Source organism: Aquarana catesbeiana, linkage group LG02, assembly GCF_042186555.1.
Source record: "Aquarana catesbeiana isolate 2022-GZ linkage group LG02, ASM4218655v1, whole genome shotgun sequence".
Classification (NCBI taxonomy): domain Eukaryota; kingdom Metazoa; phylum Chordata; class Amphibia; order Anura; family Ranidae; genus Aquarana; species Aquarana catesbeiana.
This window is the reverse complement of record NC_133325.1, coordinates 473020985-473034350: the sequence shown is the minus strand read 5'-3', so window position 1 is coordinate 473034350 and position 13366 is coordinate 473020985. Positions and strand designations below refer to the sequence as shown.

Below are 13366 nucleotides of genomic sequence, written 5' to 3'. Positions count from 1 at the left end.
TTTACAAGCAAAGACCCAACAAAACCCATTTGTTTAGGATCAAAAAATAACAAGTGAAATAAACATACAAAAAGCAATATATATGAACTTCAAATATGAGTCTAAAAAAGGACCCAGGTTATAGATGCAAAAGAAGGCCACTATAATCTCAAACAGTAATAACTGCAGGGGGCAAAGATCTAGCCAAACTGCTCCTTGTTTCATCGATGTTTTATCATTTTTCCACATGGCCCTTTATGTAAGCCTGTAAGAAAAATAAACTACTGATATGTCAACATTCCATTACTATACCTGTTTTTGCTATTTGGTATGTATCAGAGGCAAAATTAAAAGTGTCATTAGGGAAACTCTTATTGAAATGTGACTCGGTATACTATAAAGTTTGAATTGTATTTGTAACATTGGCCTTTATATAATATAATCAGATGGATCAGAGCCAAGTTTGGATCTATTTTATACCTGCATTGTTGGCAGGTTTGACAGCATCCAGACTGCGCAGCACAGCAGTAAAGTAATGCTCTATAGTGTCATTTAACACTAGCATTTTACATTTATTCCCTCGCTTGGCTGACTTTGTATAATGAAGAACGTGAAATATAGTTATTCATAGTAACCAATCAGACAGTATTCATTTTATGAAGAACGGAAGCCTAAAGTCGGCCCTTCTATATTAAACCTGAACTCTGGTGTTACTTTTAGACTTGCACAGTTGTGCAGGCTCCTCTCCTTCTAGCATTTTCCTCACCTGTCTTACTGTGCTAGAGTTGCTCCCTTCCTTCCTTAGATTTCAGTTATTTTAACCATGGAGGCTCAGTGTCATATGAGGCCATTACTTATGGCGGTCTGCATGCAAATTTAGTCTACCTGGGAAGATTCACGATTATGATATGTGTATAACCCCTCCCAAGATTTAGCGCACTGCTTGCATCAGGACTGAGGGTTATTGAGGCAGGGAGCAGCACCTTGCCAGCCATCACCCACCATCCATGATCATCCTGCATTGCAAAGAGAAGCACAGAGATGATGTCACAGGGAATAAAATAATAAATAAGTAATGAAAATGGAAAGGTTTTTTTTGTAATAGTTTCATTAGACTGTGTGGAGCAACCAGGGAAAGCAAAAGATAAGTAAATTATATTTCATCTTTTAGGAATATTTCCCAGGATGTCTATATTATACATAGTTACATTGGTCCAGACTGGCATTCCTCCTGAGTGGCCGACCTCCTGTACTCCATAAGCAGAAGCTCGGTGCGGGACACAGAAGCATACAGAGGTCACTGGAGTAGCAGTGTCTACTTTAGTTATTTCCAGATTCCAGGGGCATTGACTAGGTATGGTAGTTACATAGTACAGTGCTGGATCAATGAAACTATGTATAATATAGATATGCCTGGAATTATTCTTTAAGGGCTTGTTCACACCAGGTGCATTACAAGACTGTGTGCATAATAGTACATTTTCCCACACAGTAGGCCTTGTGCAGAAGCGTGTGGATGACATTATTTTTTAATGGTACCCTCATGCATCTGACAAATGTGCCTGCATTTGCACCTGCACCAAAACGCATGGTATCGCTGTACTTTTGAGAAAGTTCGTTTATCTAATGAGGGCAGGACAGGCCTGTAAATTATCTTTAAATCCAAATATGTTTGTTGTGCTATTCAGAAATTCTTTTGTGTTGCTATGGTTACTTGTACTTGCAGCAAAGGTTCTATGCACAAGGATATCCTTTTGTCCTTGCTCATAGCAGCCTTACTTTGAATTGTAGTAAAAAGTGAAATGATAATAGCTTTTCAACCAACACGGCCTTTGTGGTTCTGTTACATCTTAACAAAGTCGACTGTTGCCCGTTTTTTTTTTTTTGTTTTTTTTTTTATAAATTCTATTTATTTCAATTTTTGAATAAGATACAGAGGTACAAAGAAAGAAACAAAAAAACAACATAGTAACAACTACCTTAAACTAAACATCCCAAGAAACTTGCTGCTAAAGACGAGGATTAATGAGTGCTCAAGTACACTAAGGAAGTAAGCACTGGGGTAACATGACCAGACCAGTGACACCATCTGTCTGTACTGTCCCAACAGTGCCATTAACATGGGAGGAGCTCATCTAATATGACAGGTCGTACAGTGTGTTAGCCATAATTACTCTATTCTAAATACTAACTTCATTAGTAGTAGTATCAGACTCCAGCCAAATGTCCCATACTTTGTTAAATGTCTTCGGACAGCCCCTATGCAAATAGGTTTCCTTGTATAGGGGAATGGCCAAATTAACTAGTGACTTCCACATATTCAGAGTATGTGCAGAAGAAAGTTTCCACCTGAGTATAATGCTCTTCCAAGCATAAAACAGGAGTAGGCCTAGTAATGTACAGACAGCTCTGGAGGGGGCCAGAGCATTTACCAGTCCCAGAATACAAACATCAACCTTCTGAGGTATAGGGATAGTAGTTAGGCCAGTAATGAATGTGAGTACATCAGACCAAAATACCTGCAGGAGAGGGCAGGACCAAAAAATGTGTATATAATTGGCCGATACAGATTGGCATCACCAACACGATGGACAGTTTGAAAATATTTTTTGCAATCTATGTGGCATAAAGTGATACTTATGAAGAATTTTAAATTGGATCAAACGATCTCTGGAGGATATGAGGTGAGAGAAGAGTAGTTCTCACAGCTCCTCCCAATCCTCTGTGTCCAGCTCCACCACCCAAAAAGAACGAAGGGTGTCCACCCCATGGTGCACAGTTGGTTGTAATGCTTTATAAATTGCGGATAAAGGTTTTGTGCGGGGCTCTTATTTTAGGAGCAACTACATATCAGCTTGATATAGAAGCAGTGGAGATGTTCCTAATTGTGCAGTGAAGGCATGATGGAGCTAGAGGAACTGGAAAAATAGGAGTTGGGTAGTTCAAACTTATGTTTAAGTTGGTCAAATGTTTTGCAATGCACCACCCTCGCAAATATGAGACAAATAACGGACACATATGTAGGGGTCCGGAATAGAGTAGAACTCCAGTAAAGAGGGGTTTAACCATAAAAGATTATTTGGAGAGCCTTTTCTAGCATAAGGGATCACTGACACCCATGCTCTGATCACCGTCTTCATGGAAATAGTTAGAGGATGTGGATCTTTAATGCCCCAAAAAAGTGCATTCTGCAAAGTTTCGTAGGAGCCCACCAAAGAAACCTCCAGGGCAACTGTTGCCCCTGTAAGCCTGCATTTCCAGTGGAAGCATTATGGCTATATTCTTGAAGGATTGTAAGCTGTTGGTTTGTGCAAGAAACGTCATGTTTGTTTTTTTAACATTTTTGTTATGATTTTAAATTAATTTTGACCTAAGAATATTGACTGAAAATTGTGTCCTGGCAGCTTTAGCTTTGCTGTGGCTAGTTAATAGTTTTGATTTTACCAGTGCTACTGAAAACTGCCAGCCCACAATTTATATACTGCATCTAGTGCCTAAAACTGTCTGGCTCTTATATGTTATAGGAAGCTAGCAAGAAATTGAACCCATCTGTTATCACTTATTTTGCTAAAAAATTACTTAGAACCCCCAAACATTATATACATTTTTTTTTAGCAGAGATCCTATAGAATAAAATGGTGGGTGTTGAAATTTTTTATGTCACATGGTATTTGTGTAGCGGTTTTTCAAACTTTCATGAATTAAAAGAAAACAAAATACTAAAGTTAGTCCAATTTTCTTGTATAATGTGAAAGATGACGATACGCCAAGTAGCTAGATACCTAACATGTCACGCTTTAAAATTGTGTCTGCTCATGGAGTGGCAGCAAACTACGGTGGTTAAAATTCTCCATAGGCGACGCTTTAAACGCCTTTACAGGTTACCACTTTAGAGTTGCACAGGAGGTCTGGTGCTAGAATTATTGCTCTCGCTCTGACGTTCGCGACAATACCTCACATGTGTGGTTCGATCGCCGTTTACAGATGCGTGAGGGATTCATGTATGCGTATGCATTTGCGCGTAAGCACGGTAGAGATGAGGGCGCTTTAAGAAAAAATGTATTGTTATTTATTTATTTTACACAATTTTTTTTTTTTTGTACACTTTTTTTTTTTCTTTTGTACTAACTTTATTGCTAGCACAAGGGATGAACAGTATCCCTTGTGATAGCATGAGCTGTGATAGGTCCTCTTTATGTAGAGATTTGGGGTCTACTAGACCCCAAATCGGAAGTGACAAACTGCTCCTGGTTTCTGGGGTTACAGAGTGAGGGGAATGACATCGGTTCCTCTCTCTCTCTCTCTCTCTCTCTCTCTCTGTACAGAGCAGCCATCGCTGGCGGCCGCATTGCTCCAGGTCTCCGCGATGGAACCGGAGAGCCCAGGAGAGGCTACGTGTAGAAGTGTTTGAGAGCCCGGGAGAGGCGGGAGTGGGGTGGGACTCAATTCTGCTACGCGTAGAAGTGTTTGAGCGGCTAATTAGCCACTCAGATCACTTCTGCCAGATAGGGAATCGCCATCTGTAGAGTTCAATACCGGGATGATGCCTGTAGGTGCAGGCATAATCCCGGTATAGCCACTGAAACCAGAGGACCTCCATGTACGCCCTGCCGGCAGGAAGTGGTTAACAGACTTAAAGTGTTACTAAACCCAGGACCTTGCAGTCACTATATCTGGTCTCCCACAGTACACAGAACATGGAAATGCAATAGTTTGAGTAAATATAAACTGCTAAAGACCTTTTTTCATCAGCAGTTAGAGCAGTCTTGTGTCTTCTATCAGTGTCTGGTTAAAGCTTGTAGGAGACATTTTCATTCTGCTCTGACTGTCCTATCAGGCTGCAGGAACCCTGACCCTCTATTTGGACAGTGCTGATTGGCCCTGTGCTGATCACATGCACCTTCCCAAGAAATAAAAACTCTCTAGCAATACACACCAAACTGAGCATGTGCAGCTTGTCCCCTAGCCTCTGCTCTATCAACAGATAGATTGGAGACTATGGAAAAAGGGGAGGAACAGATAAGACAGGATCAAACTGCCTTTTTACACAATGCAGAGGATTAACTCCTTAAGTTCCACTGTGAGTATAACAAGCATGCTTTACTGCATATACAGACTGATTTTACTGTTGTGGATGTAGTAACACTTTAAAACTGAAATCAAATATTGTCCATATTCTAAAGGGATGTGTATTCTTACTTGAATCATAATGTCTTTTTATGTTGCTCTTCCAGATCTGTGCAGGAAACCCAACCTTTGCACTTTGCTTCTGTTCAAATGTTTCCTGTAATAAAGACTGCTGCTCTCTCTCCTTGTGTAGGGTGACTGGTCTTGTCTCCGCCCCTTCCTGTAGTTTTTGAAGGCAGGCTGTGGTGGAAGGGCCTCCAGGGCCCCTCCTACAGCTCTGCTCTCTGTACAGGTTATGTACAGCACAATGATTAAGTCACTGCTACTTTAACAAGGTCAGTGTCTTTGCAAAGGCATTTAGTACCCGCAAGCAGACTTAAATTCTTTGTGGCTATTGAGTTATTTATTTATATGAAACTTTTTTAACCTGGAGTTTTACTTTAAGCTCACCATACATGTCACAATTTAACTGTTCAATCTCTGTAAAATCGGCTTTAAGCTAGCCAAAAGTTAATGGGTATGTCAAGTAAAAAAAAAAAAAAAAATCGACTTTTCCATAGTGTGGGGATGGATTAGAACTCCTGTTGGTTTTTTACTGCTATCCAGGACTCAATTGGAAAAATGTATCCTCCCTTCCTGTCAAGCTGACCACATTTTACCAGACAGTTAATGAGAGCAACTTTCCAACAGCAATACACATAAAAATGCTTTTATTTTGTAGAATTGAAAAAGGCTAGAGCCCCTTTTTAGAATTATGTTTCTGTGTGTGCCCCATTGCAATTTTTCCTCAGTTCCTGTCTGATAAAAGGAAGGACCGGAAGTGAGGATAAATCTCTCTAACCCCGGATAGCAGTAAAAACCCTATAAGAATTCTCATCCTTCCCCACTCTGTGCGGATCTTTTTGACTTGACATACCCTTTAATTGAAAACTTGAAGAATCCAGGTGGAAAATTAATGGCCAAACAATAACTATATCCTATCAGGCAGCCATAGGTTTCTGCAACTGTTTTAATACAATAGAGATATATTCCTCCATCCACACTGTTTAACTTGCTTGGGGAAATCAAATATTTTATTGCAAAATATAGTAAGTTAAAGTAAGTTACAAAGGAGCTGACTAGAAAACAGTACAGATAATAACATAGTAGGTGCCTGGGAGCATTCACAAGCAATGGGGATGCAGCCCCTATAACATATAAATTAATTGTTACATCTAATCCCTCATTCACACTGAAGGCGGGTTTGAAATCCTGCAAGTTCAGCTGAACTCGCAGGATTTCAAACCCGCATTTCAGTGCGAGTTCGGGGGCGATTTGAAAGACATCTGTGCGGGTTCATGCACAGATGTCTATTGAAATCGCCCCTGAAGTCGCCAAAACTAGTGCAGGAACTACTTTTGCAAACAAGATTGGGACAGTGCCATTGCCAGCAATAGGCTGCGATTTGGCATGCAATGTGACATGTCAAATCGCTCCGATGTGAACGGGAGCTCAGTTATGCATGGATTCTAGGCAACAAAGAATTTACATTAATGTGCCAAAAACGAAATGCTATAGATTCTCAGGGCATCCTAGTTGGGATCAAGTGATTTCTCCTTTTCAGCCTGCAAAGCCGAGTAAGGGAAATCTAGTCATGTATGGTTTGCCTCAGATTTACCAAAGCTATGTAACTTGAATACCTTTCTAACCACTTGCTGACTGCCTAACTGTAAAATTGTACATCATTACTTTTAACGTTAAACACCATATCTTTTTTTCAGCCAGGCAGCCAACTTTCGGGGAAAAGTGGTCCCAGCGGCGGATTTGCAGCGTGATTACTTTTATGGGGGGGGGGTCAAATCCAAAGTTTACTTGAGCCGTCGGTAAGTTCGGAGCCTATCTGATGCGACCTATGGCTAGGCAGGAAGCCGAGTGAGGGCAAGATAGCTCCCACTCAGCTCTATGCCCTTGGAGGACTGAGCGACCTCCGACGTCATGTCTGCTCCTCGGCCAAATTGACAGGATTTTTTTTTCTTAAAGTCAAAATGTCTTTTTGACCCCAGATCTCAATAAAGAGGTCCTGTCATGCTTTTTTCTATTACAATGGAAGTTTATATTCCTTGTAATAGGAATAAAAGTGATCAAATTAAAAAAGTTAAAAGGACAGTGTAAAAATGAAAAAATGAAAAGAAAAATAGATGTACTGCACTCCATCCCTCCGTGTTTGCGCGCAGATGCAAACGCATACGTAAGTTTCACCTGCATATGTAAACAGTGTTCAAACCACACATGTGAGCTATCACCCTGACCTCCTCTGTATCTCTAAACATGTAACTTGTAAACATTTTTAAAGCGTCTCCTATGAAGATTTTTAAGTACTGTATTGCGATTCCACGCGCGTGCACAATTTTACAACATTACATGTTAGGTATGTATTTACTTGGCGTAACATCATCTTTCACATTATACAAAAAAATTGGGCTAATTTTACAGTTTTTACCTATTTATTTTTTAATTAATTATAGTGGAGTTTCACCTGGTTCTGTGTTAATTAAAAGTCAGCAGCTACAAAAGTGTAGCTGCTGACTTTTAACCACTTCAGCCCCGGAAGGTTTTACCCCCTTAATGACCAGAGCATTTTTTGCGATTCGGCACTGCGACGCTTTGACTGACAATTGCGCAGTCATGTACTGCTGTACCCAAACAAAATTCATGTTCTTTTTTTCCCACAAATAGAGCTTACTTTTGGTGGCATTTGATCACCTCTGCGTTTTTTTTTTTGTTTTGTTTTTTGCGCTATAAACAAAAAAAGAGCAACAATTTTGAAAAAAAAGAACAATATTTTTTACTTTTTGCTATAATAAATATCCCACGTTTTAATTTTTTAAAAACAAATTTCTTTGTCAGTTTAGGCTGATATATTCTTTTACATATTTTTGGTAAAAAAAAACGCAATAAGTGTATATTGATTGCTTTGCGCAAAAATTATAGCATCTACAAAATAGGGAATAGATTTATGGCATTTTGATTATTTATTTTTTTACTAGTAACGGCGGTGATCTGCGATTTTTATCGTGACTGTGACATTGCGGCAGACAGAGCTATAAATAGCAACTGATTACTGTGTAAATGACACTGGCAGGGAAGGGGTTAACACTAGGGGGCGATGAAGGGGTTAACTATGTTCCCTATGACTGCTTCTAACTGTGAGGGAGATGGACTTACTGGGACATGACAGAGATCACTGTTCCCGACCACTGGGAACACTAGATCCTGTCATGTCTCCTGTTAGAACGAGGAAATGCCTTGTTTACATAGGTATTTCCCCGTTCTGCCTGTGTACAATGCAATCGCGGGCCGCCGGAGGACATCAAGTCCTCCCAACCTGCGTGCGCCGCCCGCAACTGAGCTTGCACGAGTCGCTGTACACCTACAGCGATTCACGCAGGAGAGCCATTGTGCCGCCATCAAATGATGGTGGCAGGTCTTTAAGTGGTTAATAAACACACTCGCCTGTCCCACGTTCCAGCAGTGCGGGCACCAGAAGCCTCGCTCCTCTCCCCCCCACCTGTCTGCGGCGCCGGCATTACTGTGGGAACCTGACTGTGACAGCTTGCGGCTTCACAGCCGGGTGCACACTGTGCATGCGCGAGTCGTGCTGCGCATTGTGAATGGCCGTGCAATCTTCTGGGACATGTGACGTGTCCCTAAAGATTGCAGGGAGGGAGGGGCTGCCTAAGGGGAGAGGAGGGGTTATCTAGGCGGCCTAGAGCGGAAGTGGAAGCTATGTACCTGTCAAAACCAGGTCCCCCCCCCAAAAAAAATGACATGTTAAATATGGCTTGTCAGGGGATAAGAAGTACTTAAAGTGGAAGTTCCACTTTTGGTTGGAACTCCGCTTTAAAGTGTATTTTTTTCCAAAAAAAATACATTTGAAAGACTGCTGCGCAAATACAGGGTGACATAAAATATTGCAACGACCGTAATTTTACTCTCTGGGGTCTCTGCTAACAAAAATTATTGAATGTTTGGGGATTCTAAGTAATTTTCTAGCAAAAAATACTGATTTTTACTTGCACACAACAAATGTCAGAAAAAGGCCTGGTCTTAAAGTGGCTAAACTAGCCAATCAATCTATAACCAATCCAACAGTTTCTTGCCCTACATAGTTGTTGGTAGATCTAAAGCTGGCCATACACTTACAATGCAATTGTGCAAATTGTAAGGTGTGTGGGCACTTTAGATTTTGGGGTACACACTATAAAGGGCAACTTCAAGTAGCTAGCCAAGGCAGGTTGATTTACTGAAAGAAAGGCAAATAGACTGTGCACTCTGCAAGAGCAGCTGCTCCAGAGCTTAGTAAATGAGCAGAAGCTCTGCTGACTTCCATCATCCAATCATGTGCAAGCAAAATGCATTTTTTTTTTTTATGCTCCTTGCACGTGATTGGGTATTCTTTACAAAGTGAAGCTTTACCTCTTTTACTAAGCTCTGGAGCAACTGCACTTCCGAGTGCACAGTCTATTTGCCTTAAGTAAATTAACCCCTTTGTGTCTTTTCTAGAAACATGCTAGAAAGCCCTCTCCATATACCTCTGTGTAAGTATTAAACATGTATACATGTATTTATATGCGTAAGGCTTCTTACATGCATTTTGAGTGGGACTTTGATCATGTGATTCATTGCTGTGCAACCTCCTCTTTGTGTGGGCAAGATTGCATTGTGCTTGGAGAGAATGCAATGGTTAAACCGAGAATAGAGATTCCTGCATCGTGGCAGGCTGAGATTCAGGTACTTTCAGGGTGAGGATACGGACAGTTATAGGTACTGAATCTACCGGTGCATCCAGCTGCAGAAAACAAGCACCAGTATGTAAATTTGCGCTAGGCTGTGTCCCTCGAGTCAGTTTAAATTCAACATTTTCAAGTGTGACTGCCGTCTTCCTTGAACATGGGCTATTAGCCAAAGTGAATTGAAATTACATTTAGTTAGCTGGCACAAAAGAATGTACTACATTCACACTAGCAGCAACAATCAGGCCAAAGCTTCATGTGCAGCTGTTATGTAGAGACCATGCCTGCCCAACTCTCCACCCTGGAGGTGTGCTAGCTGTATTGAGGTATTGAGCTGTATTGAGGTATAATATTGTGCTACAGTGATTCATTTTCTTGCAACTAAACAATTTTTCATGAGGAAAAGTTCTGTTTATGTTGTGCTGTATCCTATTGTCTAGGTTTGCTTGTGTTAAAGTGAACCTTCAGCCATGAATTTAACTCGCTCTCTTCTGCCTCCTTCCCAATTCCTCTTACTCTTCTAGATTTTTTTTCAACAAATAAATACCTTTTCTTTTTTTTCGTTTTTCATATTTCACTTCCTTAATATGGTGTTCCGGACAAAATTATACTTTTTAAATAAAAATACCCATATAATACTCAAGCTTAATGTATTCTAGTAAAGTTGGTCTGTAAACTAAGGTCTGTTTTGTTCGTTTATAGCAGTAGTTTGTTATTTTATAAACTTACAGCAGGCCGTGGCCAGCTTAAGTGTGGGCATCTGAAGCCAGACTGTATTTCTTCCTGGATCTCATCCTTGCAGATCTCGCACATGCTCAGTGCAGCACAAGCAGTGTAATAGGTTTCAGGTCAGGGTTTCCATAGCAACGGCAGTTTCAGAGGAAGTTGCCGCCCCTTCCCAGAAGGCATTGCAAACAGGAAATGATGTGATGAGCCACGGCCAGGGAGGAGGAAGTGAAAAATGAATACAGCAGATATACAGTAGGTGCTGAGAAATTTTTTTTTTTAAATATCCAATTCGTTTACAGTGCACAGTTTAGTGAGAGATGCTGAAGAGTTGTAAAAGTGGGTGGAACTCCACTTTAATCCTCACCTAGGTGAAGAAGATGTATCCAGCACGGTATCTGCATACATCCTGTACACGCCACAGGTCTAAAAACCCTGTTAGAGACCCACAATGTTTCTTCGCATGCACAAGGTGACCCACACATGCACAGAGCGCAGCAGGTCTCTGCTAGTCTATGGGACCTGGCAGAGACGCGTGGTGTATGCGCATGGTGTATTTTTGCATGCTACAGGTCTCTGCTAGTTTGCATAGACCTGGCAATAGCTCAAGATGAATCTGTGCATGTGCAAAATCTCGTGTCAAGATGGCGCACAATGCTAGACCACATGGAACTAGTAAACGTGTGTGAGTGTGCACAGGGCTGCTCATAAGACAGTACAGCTGGCCCTCCTGTACTGGGCCTTGGCACCTGCTGAGCAGAAGGGGCAGCTATACTGCCTTATTGCTGAAACCAATCCTCTTGCAGTGCTGCTGGCTTCTACTTCTCTTTCTCCCTCCGGCTGTGGGAGTTTCTTGCATCTAAACACCCCCACTCCCCTGCTGTCCAGGACCCTTATGTGCCCCCTTTCCACCTGTTTGGGCTCCCACTGTGTGAGGAGAGCAGGGAAGCACACAAGGGCACACAAGTGGTTCAGGATGGAGAGCGGTGGAAGGGGCCTAAAAATCTTATTTCTTTATCGTACATCACGGGACACAGAGCAATAGTTTTAACTATATGGGTATATAGGCACCTTCAGGTGATGGATACTGGCACACCCAAGACAGGAAGTTTACTCCCTATATAACCCCTCCTCCTACAGGAGTGCCTCAGTTTTTTCCCCAGTGTCTAAGGTGTTGGTTACGGGTAAATATGTACTCTGTATAGCTCTGCTGAAGGGATCCCTATTGGATTTCAACAGCCTCTACTGACCGGATCCATCCAAAGTGCCACTGAGGCCAAGGTGGATGGTACCCGGGCCTCGTATAAGAAGAACAAGGTTTTGCCTGTAATGCCTCTCCTTGCAGGGCTGGACCCAGTGCTTTGGTCATGCTCACATTACCTAAAGTTTTTCCTGGTGGAGTGCTATACATGTCCAAGGGAGTGGAACCCCGATAAAAAGGGACCCGGACCTTGAAGGTTTGTTAAACACAGCCCACCGTGATGGGTGAAAGTTGGATCTGTCTGTCATCAGCAGTATCCTGCGGCGAGGATAAGGTAAGGGAAGAAGCTTAGGAACTGTGAAAAGTCCACCTATGGTTTTTCTTCCTTGGGCAAAAGATGTTGTCATGCCTTATATCTCCACTAGAGGGAGTAAATGCACATACCTTAATGTGTTGTCTTCACTTCAGCTCAGTGTCAGTCTGTGTGGATTCAGCAGCAGCTTGTCAGTGGGGATTCCTCATGGAGGTAAAGAGATCTGCCATCCGCATTTCTCCCTTCTGGAGGGACTAAATGGATTAGGGAGTTGCTGCTCCCCTTGTATACCCCCCCCACCAGGGGGTGCGCAGGTCCCGTTTTTTGCTCTGAAAGTTCCCCCCGCTCTGCTAGTCATTTTGGGCTCTGCCTCTCCTCCCCTCCCCTCCTGATGGCTCTGCAGGACCCGAATGCCACCCGAACGCTTTCAAATTCAAAGGAGGGGGGGGCGTGGGTGTCGTACGGAGGGGGGGGCCTAGGTGCAGTGCCGTGTGTGGGACGTAGCATCCACGAGGACACATGGCGCAAGCACAGGGTAAAGACTTTCTACAAGAGCAGTCTCTCCTCATAAGAGCAGCGAAGAGAGCAAGCTGACTGATCACCTGGGACACAGGAGCAGTGGGGCACGTATAGGTCTGCATATGGGCATTCCCAATAGAGGAAAGGACATACAGTACCTGACCGCAAGATTGTGTTTCCAGCGCGATCCCATCGCACTGGTTCTCGGCGATATGGTACTGTGTATCTTGCACTGGCTCGCTCATCGGGAAAGTAAAAATGTGTTTTTTCCTTTCCCGATAAGCGACAAGCATTGCTGACAGGTGCCTGGTATGAATCATGAAGGGGAACACCGCACCAAATTTTAAATAAAAAAAAAAACGGCATGGGTTCCCCTCCAGGAGCATACCAGGCCCTTCGGTCTGGTATCGATTTTAAGGGGAACCCCCTACGCTGAAAAATCAGCATGGGGGTCCTCCCAAAATCCATACCAGACCCTTATCCGAGCACGCAGCCTGTCCGGTCAGAAAAGGCGGTGGGGACAAGCGAGCACCCCCCCTCCTGAACCGTACCAGGCTGCATGCCCTCAACATGGGAAGTGGGTGCTTTGGGGGAGGGGGGCGCCCTGCGGCCCCCCCAAAGCACCTTGTCCCCATGTTGATGAGGACAAGGGCCTCTTCCCGACAACCCTGGCCGTTGGTTGTCGGGGTCTGCGGGCGCAGAGCTTATCGGAATCCGGGGGCCCCCAAA

General features: G+C 42.8%; 1 protein-coding gene across 3 annotated transcripts in view; it reads left to right on the top strand.

The window, feature by feature from the left end:
* Positions 1-13366, top strand: part of MAGI3 (membrane associated guanylate kinase, WW and PDZ domain containing 3) — a 548042-nt gene that overhangs the window by 513311 nt on the left and 21365 nt on the right. The gene's annotated exons all lie outside the window — the stretch shown is intronic.